This window comes from Lepus europaeus, chromosome 15 (assembly GCF_033115175.1).
Source record: "Lepus europaeus isolate LE1 chromosome 15, mLepTim1.pri, whole genome shotgun sequence".
Lineage (NCBI taxonomy): Eukaryota > Metazoa > Chordata > Mammalia > Lagomorpha > Leporidae > Lepus > Lepus europaeus.
In genome coordinates this window covers 30,766,193-30,778,386 of record NC_084841.1, presented here as the reverse complement: position 1 = coordinate 30,778,386, position 12,194 = coordinate 30,766,193, and positions in this window count along the sequence as shown.

Genomic DNA, 12,194 nt, shown 5'->3' with positions numbered 1-12,194 from the left:
TTGGTCTGCTCCTTGCCACTCAGAAGTGATTCTCCCTGGTGAAGAAATTGGAAACGATCATCATTAATATTATGGCTAGCGCTTAAACATCTGCTATGTACCAGGTCCTTTAAGGACTTTTAAATCTCAATCACAACTGTACCATGTCGGTTTCATTTCTCCTGTGAGTCCCATTTTGCAGATGAAGAAACCAAAGGGCCAACAGGTTAAATAACTTGCCCCAAATCATGCAGCTCCCAGGAGACAGACCTGTGATTGAAGCCAGCTGATCTAGTTTTAGAATCCAGGTTTTTAAGGAGACCCGTGAGGACCCAGGTAACAAGAAGCCAAAGATCCGGGTTAGTTCAATCCTAGGCTCTGCCCAAAATATTTCTCAGGGAGGTGAATGGGCCAGATGAAAACGTTTAAAAATTCCACAGTTCTCTTTCCTTTTATTAGCTGATAAAATAGTTCCATGTAATCCAAGCCCTTTCCTCTGGGAAGGCGACTTTTCTAAGACTTGACCATTTTGTCCTTTGCCAATTTTACCAGCCTCTTGCTGGGGTCTCTGGCATGTGCCCACTCCACCACCTCATCCCTGGCCGGGTATCAACTCCCTAACATGTTTGGAGTTGAGAAACAGACTTGGTATCTTCAGAGGCTCCTTTTGTTTCTTACTTGATGGGCTTGCCTTGATTACAGAGTTATATTTGCCTTCTGGGCCTCCAAACACCAGGTAGTCAGGCCATGGCGGAAAGAACTAACTTCTTAACATCTGCTTGTGACAAATCTAGGGCTCGTGTCACGCTGCCTTTATTTCCTTCCTTTGCAACTCAAACCCTGCTCACCAAGGTGCCCTCTGCTTCCAGTTGGAGGACCAGCTGAAGACAAATGCAAACTTGCCTCTCATTCTCTGCCTACTGAAGAGGGCAAGAGACTGAATGTTTCATTTTTTAAAAAATCTGTTGAAAAATCTCTTGAGTTCTGAACTCAATTAATAAGGTCTCCAGCAGAAGGATGACCTCCTCACTTTGCTCAATATCATCTAAGAGGAGTCTGACCCTTGCTCCATGGAATAGATTTGGAAGCTGTTCTAAGACGGCGAGGCCAAGCTTACCCATTACAGAATGTTTACTAAGACCCCAATAAGGGGAAAAGACGGCAGCATTCTCTCTCAATTAATTCATGTTTTTAATGTAAGAAATAGTTTTTATTTTATTTGAAAGGCAAAGGGGGGGGGGCGTGGCTTGGAGAGAGAGTGCCTCCATTTGTTGGTTCATTCCCCAAATGCCCCCAACAGCATGGGCTAGGCCAGGCCAAAGCTAGGAGCCAGGTTCCTCATCTAGGTCTTCCATGTGGGTGGCAGGGACCCAAAGAGTCGAATTAAGCTGGGATTGGAAGAGAAGCCAGGACTCAAACCCAGGCACTCTGATTTGGGATGAAAGTATCCCAAGCAGTGTCTTATATGCTGTGCCACATGCTTGCCCCACAATATATTTTTGAATGATCATATGGATATATGAAATTTGAAAAATGCCAGCTGGCTAGTGAAGATAAGTTTCCTTGCACTCTTCCCTCCCTTGGCAGCAACCACTATTACCAGTTTCTTAGATGTCTGAGAGATATGCTGTGCACTATTCTATGCGCGTCAAGCCAATTAATATGTATATTTACAAACAGCACCTTCTATGTCCCTTTTAACTTAAATATCTTTCCAAATCAGCAGACACAGGTCTGCCTCCTCATCCTAACTGCTAATAGTCCGTTGTATGATGTGCACTTCATTTGTTCTTTCTTCTGTTGTTTCCAATTTTATTATAGCCAACACTGCAGAGTGAATGACCTTGGGTGTTTAACCATTTGCACATGTTATAATAGACTGGAGGATTCATTTCTACACTAGTCCTTGCTCAGTCAAAAGGTCAATGCCTTTTCGATTTTTATCATTTGGCCCAATTTCCTTCCAAGGAGGCTGTACTAATTTAGACTCCAATAAGCAATACCTGAGAGTACTGTTTCCACAAACTCCCACCAACACATTGTCTTATCCAAAGACCTATATATGACATACTGTTTATGAAATGTTCTCATCAACACATCATATGCTATAGATGAACACTCAAGTAGGTGCACATGTCTCAAAGGAGAGAAAAAGAATCTAAACTTCTTATTCACCTTTCATTAAAATATAAAAATTAAAGCAGATAAGCAAAAAAGGCAAACACTTCCCCCTCCCCAGTGTGAGAAAAGCATGAATTGTGTTTGCAGCCCATGGTGTGTACGGCTCTGTGCTAAGAACAGAAAAAACAGAGGAAATAAAACTGTGTATTCTGCACTCAAGAGAACTAGTTTTGTTGAGAGAAGACAGTTGCACAGCTGACTGTTCCATGAAATGGAACAAAAGAAGCCCTTAATAAGAGTATAATCAGGGGCCAGGGTTGCTGCTCCCTGCTAATGCACCTGGGAAAACAGTGGAGGATGGCCCAAGTGCTTGGGAGCCTGCACCCACATGGGAGACCTGGAAGAAGCTCCTAGCTCTTGGTTTTGGACTGCCCCAGCTCAGACTGTTGTGGCCATTTGGGGAGTGAAACAGCAGATGGAAGACGTCTCTCTGTCTCTCTCCCTGCAAACTCTGCCTTTCAAATACATAAAATAAATCTTTTTTTGACAGGCAGAGTTAGACAGTGAGAGAGAGAGAGAGAGAGAGACAGAGAGAAAGATCTTCCTTTGCCGTTGGTTCACCCTCCAATGGCCGCTGTGGCAGGCGCGCTGCAGCTGGCACACCACGCTGATCTGAAGCCAGGAGCCAGGTGCTTCTCCTGGTCTCCCATGCAGGTGCAGGGCCCAAGCACTTGGGCCATCCTCCACTGCACTCCTGGCCACAGCAGAGAGCTGGCCTGGAAGAGGGGCAACCGGGACAGAATCCGGCGCCCCAACCAGGACTAGAACCCGGTGTGCCGGCGCCACAAGGTGGAGGATTAGCCTATTGAGCTTCAGCGCCGGCCTAAAATAAATATTAAAAACAAAGAAGTGCAAGCAATGTGCTGTTGTGTACAAAGACCCCGTATTGCAAGTGTTCGCATATATGATAGGGTATCTGAATTGTGTCCCCCTAATGTATCTGCATCTGGAGATAGGCTCTTTAAGAGATAAATAAGGTTAAATGAGGTCTTAAGGATAGGATCCTAATCTGATACAACTATGACATTATAAGAAGAGGAAGAGAGAGTGTTCTCTCTCAATCTTGCTCTCGCTCTCACTCTTCCCCTCCCCCTGGCCATGTGAGGCCATAGCAAGAAGATGGACATCTTCAACCAAGAAAAGGTCTCCAGAACCCAACCATGCTGGCACCCTCATCTTGAACTTCCAGCATGCAGAAATTTGAGAAAATAATTATCTGTAGTTTAAACCACTCCGTCTGTTGTATTTGTAAGGGCAGCTTGAGTCATTGCTACACCACGAGCCTCACTGATGTTTAAATCATGCTTATTTACATAATAGGATTTACCAGGAACAGTGCTGAGTTATCAACATCAACTATCTTGTTTTCCCAGCTCTTTCTTCCATATGCAGTTCTAACAGCATTGACTGGAAACCATTATACTTAGTGAAATAAGCCAGTCCCCAAAAGACAGATCTCATATGTTCTCCCTGATCTGAGGTAACTAATAGAGCACCTAAAATGTAATGTATTGGAGTGAAATGGAGATTGTGAGATTCAATGATTGTTTACAGCGCTTTTTTTTTTTTTTCCATACTACTTGTTGAATTCTTTTACTTACTAGGGTTAACGATATGACCATTAAGTAAATTGAAAAAAGATCTTTGTTAAAATTAAGAGTGGGGAAGTGAGAGGGAGGAGGAAGAAGGGTTGGCACGTGGGTGGAGGGGAAGTATCACTATGTTCCTAAATCTGTATGAAATACATGAAACTTGTATAACTTAAATACAATTTAAAACATGACTTGAAGAATTATAGTTAAGTTGGGAAATCAGATGTAACCCTTTTAATGACATGTAAAAATGCATAAATCCTAGTCAATGGATTTTCACCAAGTGGAAAAACTCATAGAGTACGCCCTCAGATCAGGTAAAGAAACAATGCCAGAACCCCAGAAAGCTTTTCATTTCTCCTAGCATAGCTTACCGTACAGCCAAATCGGTAACCATTTTCCTGATTCTAACACCTAGATTAGCTCAGCCTAGTTTTGAACTTTATATAAATGAAATCATGTGATAATGTATTTAGCCTCTTTTACTCAATGTCATGTTTGAGAAATTCACCCAGATTATGTGGTTATTCATATTCAGTGCTGTATGGTATATTGTAATATAACTGTATCACAATTTGCTTATTCATTTTGCTGGGTTTTTTTTTTTTTTTTCCTTTTTCTTTTTCTTTGTCAGGCAGAGTGGATAGTGAGAGAGAGAGACAGGGAGAAAGGTCTTCCTTTTTGCCGTTGGTTCACCCTCCAATGGCCGCTGGGGCTGGCGCATCTCGCTGATCCGAAGCCAGGAGCCAGGTGCTTCTCCTGGTTTCCCATGCTGGTGCAGGGCCCAAGCAGTTGGGCCATCCTCCACTGCCTTCCCGGGCCATAGCAGAGAGCTGGCCTGGAAGAGGGGCAACCTGGATAGAATCCGGCGCCCCAACCGGGACTAGAACCTGGTGTGCCGGCACCGCAAGGCAGAGGATTAGCCTGTTAAGCCACGGTGCTGGCTCATTTTGCTGTTGATGGACATTTGGATCGTTTCTAGTTTGAAGCTACAACTGAACATTCTGCTGTGTGCATTCCTGTATATCTCTTTGGCAGACACACGTGGACATTTCAGTTGTGTATACCTATGAGCAGAATTACTGGATTATAGGCTAGGCATATGTTCAGATTTGAAAGATATTGTCAAGGAATTTTTTAAAAGTCTTTTTATTTTTTTGACAGGCAGAGTTAGATAGTGAGAGAGAAAGACAGAGAGAAAGGTCTTCCTTCTGTTGGTTCACCCTCCAAATGGCCACTACGGCCAGCATGCTGCATCAATCTGAAGCCAGGAGCCATGCGGGTGCAGGGCCCAAGCACCTGGGCCATCCTCACTGTCTTCCTGGGCCACAGCAGAGAGCTGGACTGGAAGAGGAGCAACCGGGACTAGAACCCGGCGCCCATATGGGATGTCAGTGCTGCAGGTGGAGAATTAACCAAGTGAGCAAAAAACAATTTAACAAAGTGACTGTACCAATTTATACTCACACCAAAGAATATGAGAGTTCCAGTAGTTTAAACTTCTCACTAATATTTGCTATCATTTGTTCATTTTATCCATTTTGGTGCATGTGAGTTTATAGCACATTATGGTTTTTAATTTCTGGTTCCTTTTTTATTGTAGATGAATTATCCTGTTTTCTAAAGTGCCTATTTTGGTCTTTTGCCCATTTTTCTATTGAGTTGTCTACCTATTTCTTATTAAAGAACATTTGTAAATGTTCTCTACATATTCTGGCTACAAGCCACAGAACTTTTTGTTGTTGTGTTTGACTCTGTCTTGTCTTTTAGCTCTCTTAATGCTGACTTTTAATGAACTGAAATCCAAGTTTTAGTGTAGAGTGTAGTACAATTGATCCCCTTTTTAAATTTATGGCTGGCATTTTTTATGTTCTGTTTAAGAAATCTTTACTTACAGCAAGGTCAAGAAGACATTATTCCATTAATACTTTCTTCTGAAAGCTTCATTGTTTACTGTCCACAGATTTTTGTAATGGTGTGAGACAGTGACCACAGTCTTTTCTACTGGATACACCCTTCTGACTTAGGTATGGGCAGTTCCATCTGCACAGGGAGAAGATTTGGCTCTGGGAGTGCAGCTTCCCTGCCAGCTCAGTGAAGCTGATGTTCAAGGATGAAATTTGGTCCACATTTCTCACTTAGGATTAGCTGAGTAGGGAACCGCCCTACATTATGTGTTTCAGATGGTACAGCAAGTACATTTGGCCCCCAAATTGCATTTATTTGTCTCTCAGTCTTCTTGGAACTTCTACCATTTGAATTATTCCTATTCATTAAAAATACTGGCGGGTGCCACAGCTCACTAGGCTAATCCTCCGCTTGAGGCGCCGGCACCCCAGGGTTCTAATCCTGGTCAGGGCGCCGGATTCTGTCCCGGTTGCTCCTCTTCCAGTCCAGCTCTCTGCTGTGGCCCGGGAGTGCAGTGGAGGATGGCCTAAGTGCTTGGGCCCTGCACCCGAATGGAAGACCAGGGAAAGCACCTGGTTCCTGGCTTCGGATCAGTGCAGTGCACTGGCCACAGCGTACCGGCCGCAGTGGCCAGTGGGGGGTGAACCAACGGAAAAAAGGAATACCTTTCTCTCTGTCTCTCTCTCACTATCCACTCTGCCTGTCAAAAAAAAAAAATACTACTTATATGTGATGTGTAGTCCCTCTATTACTAAAAGCTTGAGAGATTTTTTTTTTTTTTTTTTTTTTGGACAGGCAGAGTTAGACAGTGAGAGAGTCAGAGAGAAAGGTCTTCCTTTTCCGTTGGTGGTTCACCCCCCAAATAGCCGCTATGGCCGGCACGCTGCACCAATCCGAAGCCAGGAGCCAGGTGCTTCCTCCTGGTCTCCCATGCGGGCGCAGGGCCCAAGCACTTGGGCCATCCTCCACTGCCTTCCTGGGCCACAGCAGAGAGCTGGACTGGAAGAGGGGCAACCAGGACAGAATCCGGCGCCCCGACCGGGACTAGAACCCGGTGTGCCGGTGCCTCAGGCAGAGGATTAGCCTAGTGAGCTGCGGTGCTCGCCAAGAGATAGATAATTTAAGAACTATGCAAATGGTTCCTCTTAAAATGAACATATTCTTCCTGAAAAGGGAGGAAGGTGTCCTAAATACTGTCTGTTAACACAACAGAAAGTACTAATTTATTAGCTAACTTAGCTATAATCCAGGAGAGCAGCTCTGGCTCCCGAGGAGGTAGAATACATAAATTCAGTAGTGTTCTGGGCAGGGGAAATGTGTAGTAGGCAGGGTTCAGAAAGTAGGATATGGATTGCTTGCAACAACAAAATCCTGGAAGCAATAAACATATCCTCAGTGGAAGAGAGACTGGTAAAACACAGTATGAAAAACAGCAGAGCACTGTGTTGCTAGTTAAAAAATAATGAGTTTACAGCATCATGTGCTAAACATGACTGAGTGGCAAAGGCAAGACTGGAGCAGAGTGCAGGTGTTCACAGAAGGTGCGAAGGGTGCTAAGGAGTCTGGCATGAATGGGAGGAAATCCACATGACAGGTTTTACTGCTTATGTCTTTAAGCATGTCTTTATCAGCATTAAAAGTTATGAAAGAACCTTAGAAGAACATAGAATAGTCCACTGAACATGCAGGAAAGCACAAGGCTCTACCTCTGCCTGGAATCATGGGTGCCCCTGTCATGCTCATGTGTGGGAATTCCCCAGGTGTATGTGATCAGTTAACTGCAAACCACACACAACACAACACAGCACAACACACAGTGGTCACACGCAACTGCATCCTGCACTGACGGCATCAATTTAGACAGCCAGCATGCAATTTCAAAGTACAGGACCTCTTTGGGAGATGACAGAGCGGCAAGGAAATCTCAACCGAGTGCCAGCTCTGTCACTAACTGTCAATGGGACTTTATGAGCCTGTCAGCCTTGCTAGATTTTATTTTCTCTTCTGTAAAGGGAAGATTTTAGATAAAATGATGTCTATGGGGCCAGCGCTGTGGTGCAGTGGGTAAAGCTGGCACCTGCAGTGCCAGCATCCCATATGGGCACTTGTTCTAGTCCCGGCTGCTCCACTTCTGATCCAGCTCTCTGCTGTGGCCTGGAAAAGCAGTGGAAGATGGCCCAAGTCCTTGGGCCCCTGCACCCACGTGGGAGACCCAGAAGAAGCTCCTGGCTCCTGGCTTCAGATCAGCGCAGCTTCGGCCATGTGGCCATCTGGGGAGTGAACCAGCAGATGTAAGACTCTCTCTCTCTCTCTCTCTCTCTCTCTCTCTCTGCCTCAGCCTCTCTGTAACTCTGCCTTTAAAGTAAAATAAATAAATCTTTTAAAAAATGATGTCTTAATTCATCCTAAGCTTCATGATGTCAGCTTCCACGAAAGAGCTTCTTTACTTTTCCTGAGAGAGGTGGATATCACTTGTTAAAAACAGGGAGAAGACTTGTAAAAGATTTATTCTCAGGAAAACTCTGAGGTTGGAAGGCAATTGCCTCTTGCAAAAAAATCCAAAATAAAAGCAAACTAAAATGCAACATTTAACACAGAGCCAAACAAAGATGGCAAGACAAAGCAACTTCCTGGCCCTGAGAAGGCTTTAGGAAGCAGACTCAGAGTTTCCAAGCCAGCCACATCCAGTCCATCCAAACAGCGGAAACAAGGAGGTGTGAGAAGGGAGGGTGGGAAGACAGATGTCAGCAGAAGGGGAATGCTGACTCAGTTTCTGGGTTATTCGGTGATGCTGCAAATAAATGTGGATTTTGTGACGCCCAGAGAAAACCCCCAAGAAGAAGCAAAAAGTCAGTGTTTCAGTGTGAGTTTGATTATATTTTACTTGTGTTTCTTGATGAAGGAAATGAGAAGGAAGAGGGGAGTACAGGTGGCCTACTGGCCTTTTCTGTGTAAGGGTTCTGGATCCATAGATTCAACCAACAGAGGATGCAAAATACTCCCAAAAATTGCCTCTGTGTGAACATGTTCAAACTTTTCCCCTTGTCATTATTCCATAAACAATGCAGTATAACAACGACTTATAAGCATTAATACTGTATTAGGTATTGTAGGTAATGCAGAGATGATTTAAAGGATACAGAAGGATGTGTGCAGGTTAAATGTAAATTCCACACCATTTCCTATACGGCACTCAAGTATCCATGGATTTTGATATCCATGGGAGAACCTGGAACCAAGCCACCATGGAAACCAAGGGATGACTGGGGTCTCATCAGTGAATGTTACGAAGTCAAGAAAGTGAAAAGTAGCTGGAGCAGGGGGAGACTTGATTTGCACCCAGCCCCAGGGGAGGAGAGGTGTAAGAGGAAAGGGTTTAAGCAAGAGAAGAAATTGTGTGGCATACCGGCATGGAAGTGACGGTGGAAGGAAACAAGAATAGGATAGAGTCAAAGGAGTAGAAGGGGATGACCTAGATTTATGTTTTTAAATTAACCGACAACATCAACAGAGATCAACAGTTAAGGATGAGGGAGAAATTATCTTTAGTTTCCTCCCCTGATCAACTGGAAGCAAGATATAAATTTAAATGGTGTGGGGGCTGAAGCTGTGGCATAATGGGTTAAGCTAACACCTGTGACACTGACATCCCATATGGACACCCTTTCAAGTCCCAGCTGCTCCACTTCCAATCCAGCTCCCTGCTAATGTGCCTGGGAAAGCAATGGAAGGTGGCTCAAGTACATGGAATGTGGCTCAAGTACTTGGGCTCCTGCATCCATGTCGAAAGGAGCACTGGGCTCTTGGCTTTGGTCTAGCCCAGCCCTGGCCACCATCCATTGTGGCTATTTGAGGGAGTGATACAGTAGATGGAATCTCTCTCTCTCTCTCTCTCTCTCTGTAACTCTGCCTTTCAAATAAATAAACAAACCTCTTTTTAAAAATTATTTTGTGTCCCCACCAAATGGATAACTCAATGTACTGGGCATACCACATGCTGGATGCTCACCGAACATTGGCTTTGTTTATTCCATCACTGCCATAGTTATCACAGAGACAGGCTAAGTCCTCTCCAGAGCTCAACTCCAGAAGCAGAGATCATTAATTGGATGGCAAAGGGGCATGGGGACAAAATGAAGCTTTGATTCATACACTTTCTTTAAGAAAATTATTTAAGGTAAAAAATTTCATGTGTTTCATATATATGGATATAGGAACATAATGATATCTCCCACCCTTCTTCCCCTTCTTCCTCCTCCCTCTCCTATTCCCACTCTTCATTTTTACAAAGATCTATTTTCAGTTTACTTTATACTCATAAGATTAACTCTACACTAAGTAAAAACTTCAACAAAAGGTATGAAGATAAAAAACACTGTTCCTCAACAGTAGAGACAAGGGCTGTAAATAATCATCAAAGCTCAAAATGTCAATGTCACTCTAATACATTACATTTTAGGTACTCTACTAGTTACCACAGATCAGGGAAAACATATGGTAGCTGCCTTTTGAGGACTTGCTTATTTCATCAAGTATAATGGTTTCCAGTGCACCCTTTTTGTTGCCAAAGATTTTTTTTTACCACTGGTTAGTGTTCCATAGTGTATATATACCATACTTTCTTTATCCAGTCAGTGGTTGATGGACATCTGGGTTGATTTCATTTCTTAGCTCTGTGAATTGAGCTGCAATGAATATAGAGGTACAGATAACTCTTTCATCTGCTGATTTCATTCCCGTTGGGTCAATTCCTAGGAGTGGGATTGCTGGTTCATATGGTAGGTCTACACTCAGATTTCTGAGGTATCTCCATGGTGTCTTCCACAAAATTCATATACTTTCCACATGAGCTGGACACAATGTAAATCAAGGATTGGATTTGGGACAAACAATGAAAGATCTCCCAGAAGTTAATGAAATACTGGATAGGAATCCTCCAGGAAAGGATAATGGCCGAGATATTAATAGAAAGAGAAAATGTGCAGAAGGAATGGCCACAACTAATCAGAGACATTGTTTAGCCCTAGCTGCTTCTGAGAACAACTGGTCCATTCATATTTTCCTTCAGTTTTAGTGCCTCTTAATTCATCCAGCATGCTTACTCGTCATGTGTATGTCCCCCGATTCTCTTATTTGTTTATTACTTATCACATGCCCTTTGATGAGTCATATTGCCTCTCTGACATCCGTTTCCTGAGCTAAACTGGTGGAACACAAGATCCGTCCCAGCTGGAACGTTGTTGTGTCCATGTTTAGGCATGGCAGTCCCAGCCACATCCTCCTCAATTGAATCCAGACCCCTACCGTTTATCCCAGGGAAATGCTAAAAGGGTTTTGGTGTCAGAGCTAAAGGAGAGGACAAGGCTCAGACCATGGGAAACCCCATGAACAAGACACAGAACATGAGGATGTTGGCTTGCATGTAGTAGGCAGTCCTGAAAGTACTTGTTGGGTGAAATGAGAGGGTTGGTTTTAATCATGCTCTGGCCCCAAGCTGTTATAATCATGGATTTCATTGAAAGTGTACACGCACACACACACACTTCAAGCTATCCACTTTTTTTTTTTTTGACAAGCAGAGTTAGACAGTGAGAGAGAGAGAGAGAGAGAGAGAGAGAGAGAGAGAGAGAGAAAGGTCTTCCTTCTGTTGGTTCATCCCCCAAATGGCCGCTATGGCTAGTGCGCTGTGCCGATCCAAAGCCAGGAGCCAGGTGCTTCTCCTGGTCTCCCATGCAGGTGCAGGGCCCAAGCACTTGGTCCATCCTCCACTGCCTTCCCGGGCCACAGCAGAGAGCTGGCCTGGAAGAGGAGCAACTGGAAGAGGACAGAACCAGCATCCCAACCGGGACTAGAACCCGGGGTGCCAGCACCGCAGGCGGAGGATTAGCCTAGTGAGCCGTGGCGCCAGCCCAAGCTATCCACTTTCCCTTGGATGAAAAGCAGATTAAGGCAACACATGACTTTATTTCTAATGTGTGAGTGGGGGGGGTGGTGCAGCATTGTGGTATAGCAGGTAAAGCTGCCACCTGCAACACCATCATCCCAAATGGGCACTGGTTCATGTCCTAGTTGCCCCACTTTTGATCCAGCTCCTGCTAATGGCCTGAGAAAAGCAGCTGAGGATGACCCAAGTGTTTGGGCCACTACCATGCATGTGGGAGACTCAGATGAAGTTCCTGGCTCCTGGGTTCTGCCCAGCTCAGCCTTAGTTGTTGCAGCCATCTGGGGAGTGAACAAGAGGATGGAAGATCTCTCTCTCTCTCTCTCTCTGTGTGTGTGTGTATGTGTGTGTGCAAGTGTGTGTGTCTTCCTCTGTCTCTGTGACTCTGCCTTTCAAATACATATATAAATCTTCAAAAAAGAAAAATTTTGTGCACCTGTGTGCTCCCACCCATGCAGGTGTATTTGCATACACCCGAGCTTTCCCAAACAGTTCAGGACTGTACAGAGGGAAATCACATCAAAGAAGAGGCCATGAAGTCAAGCAAATAGATTAGGAGTGAAAAAAGGCATAAAGCAGTAGCAGTAGAGAGC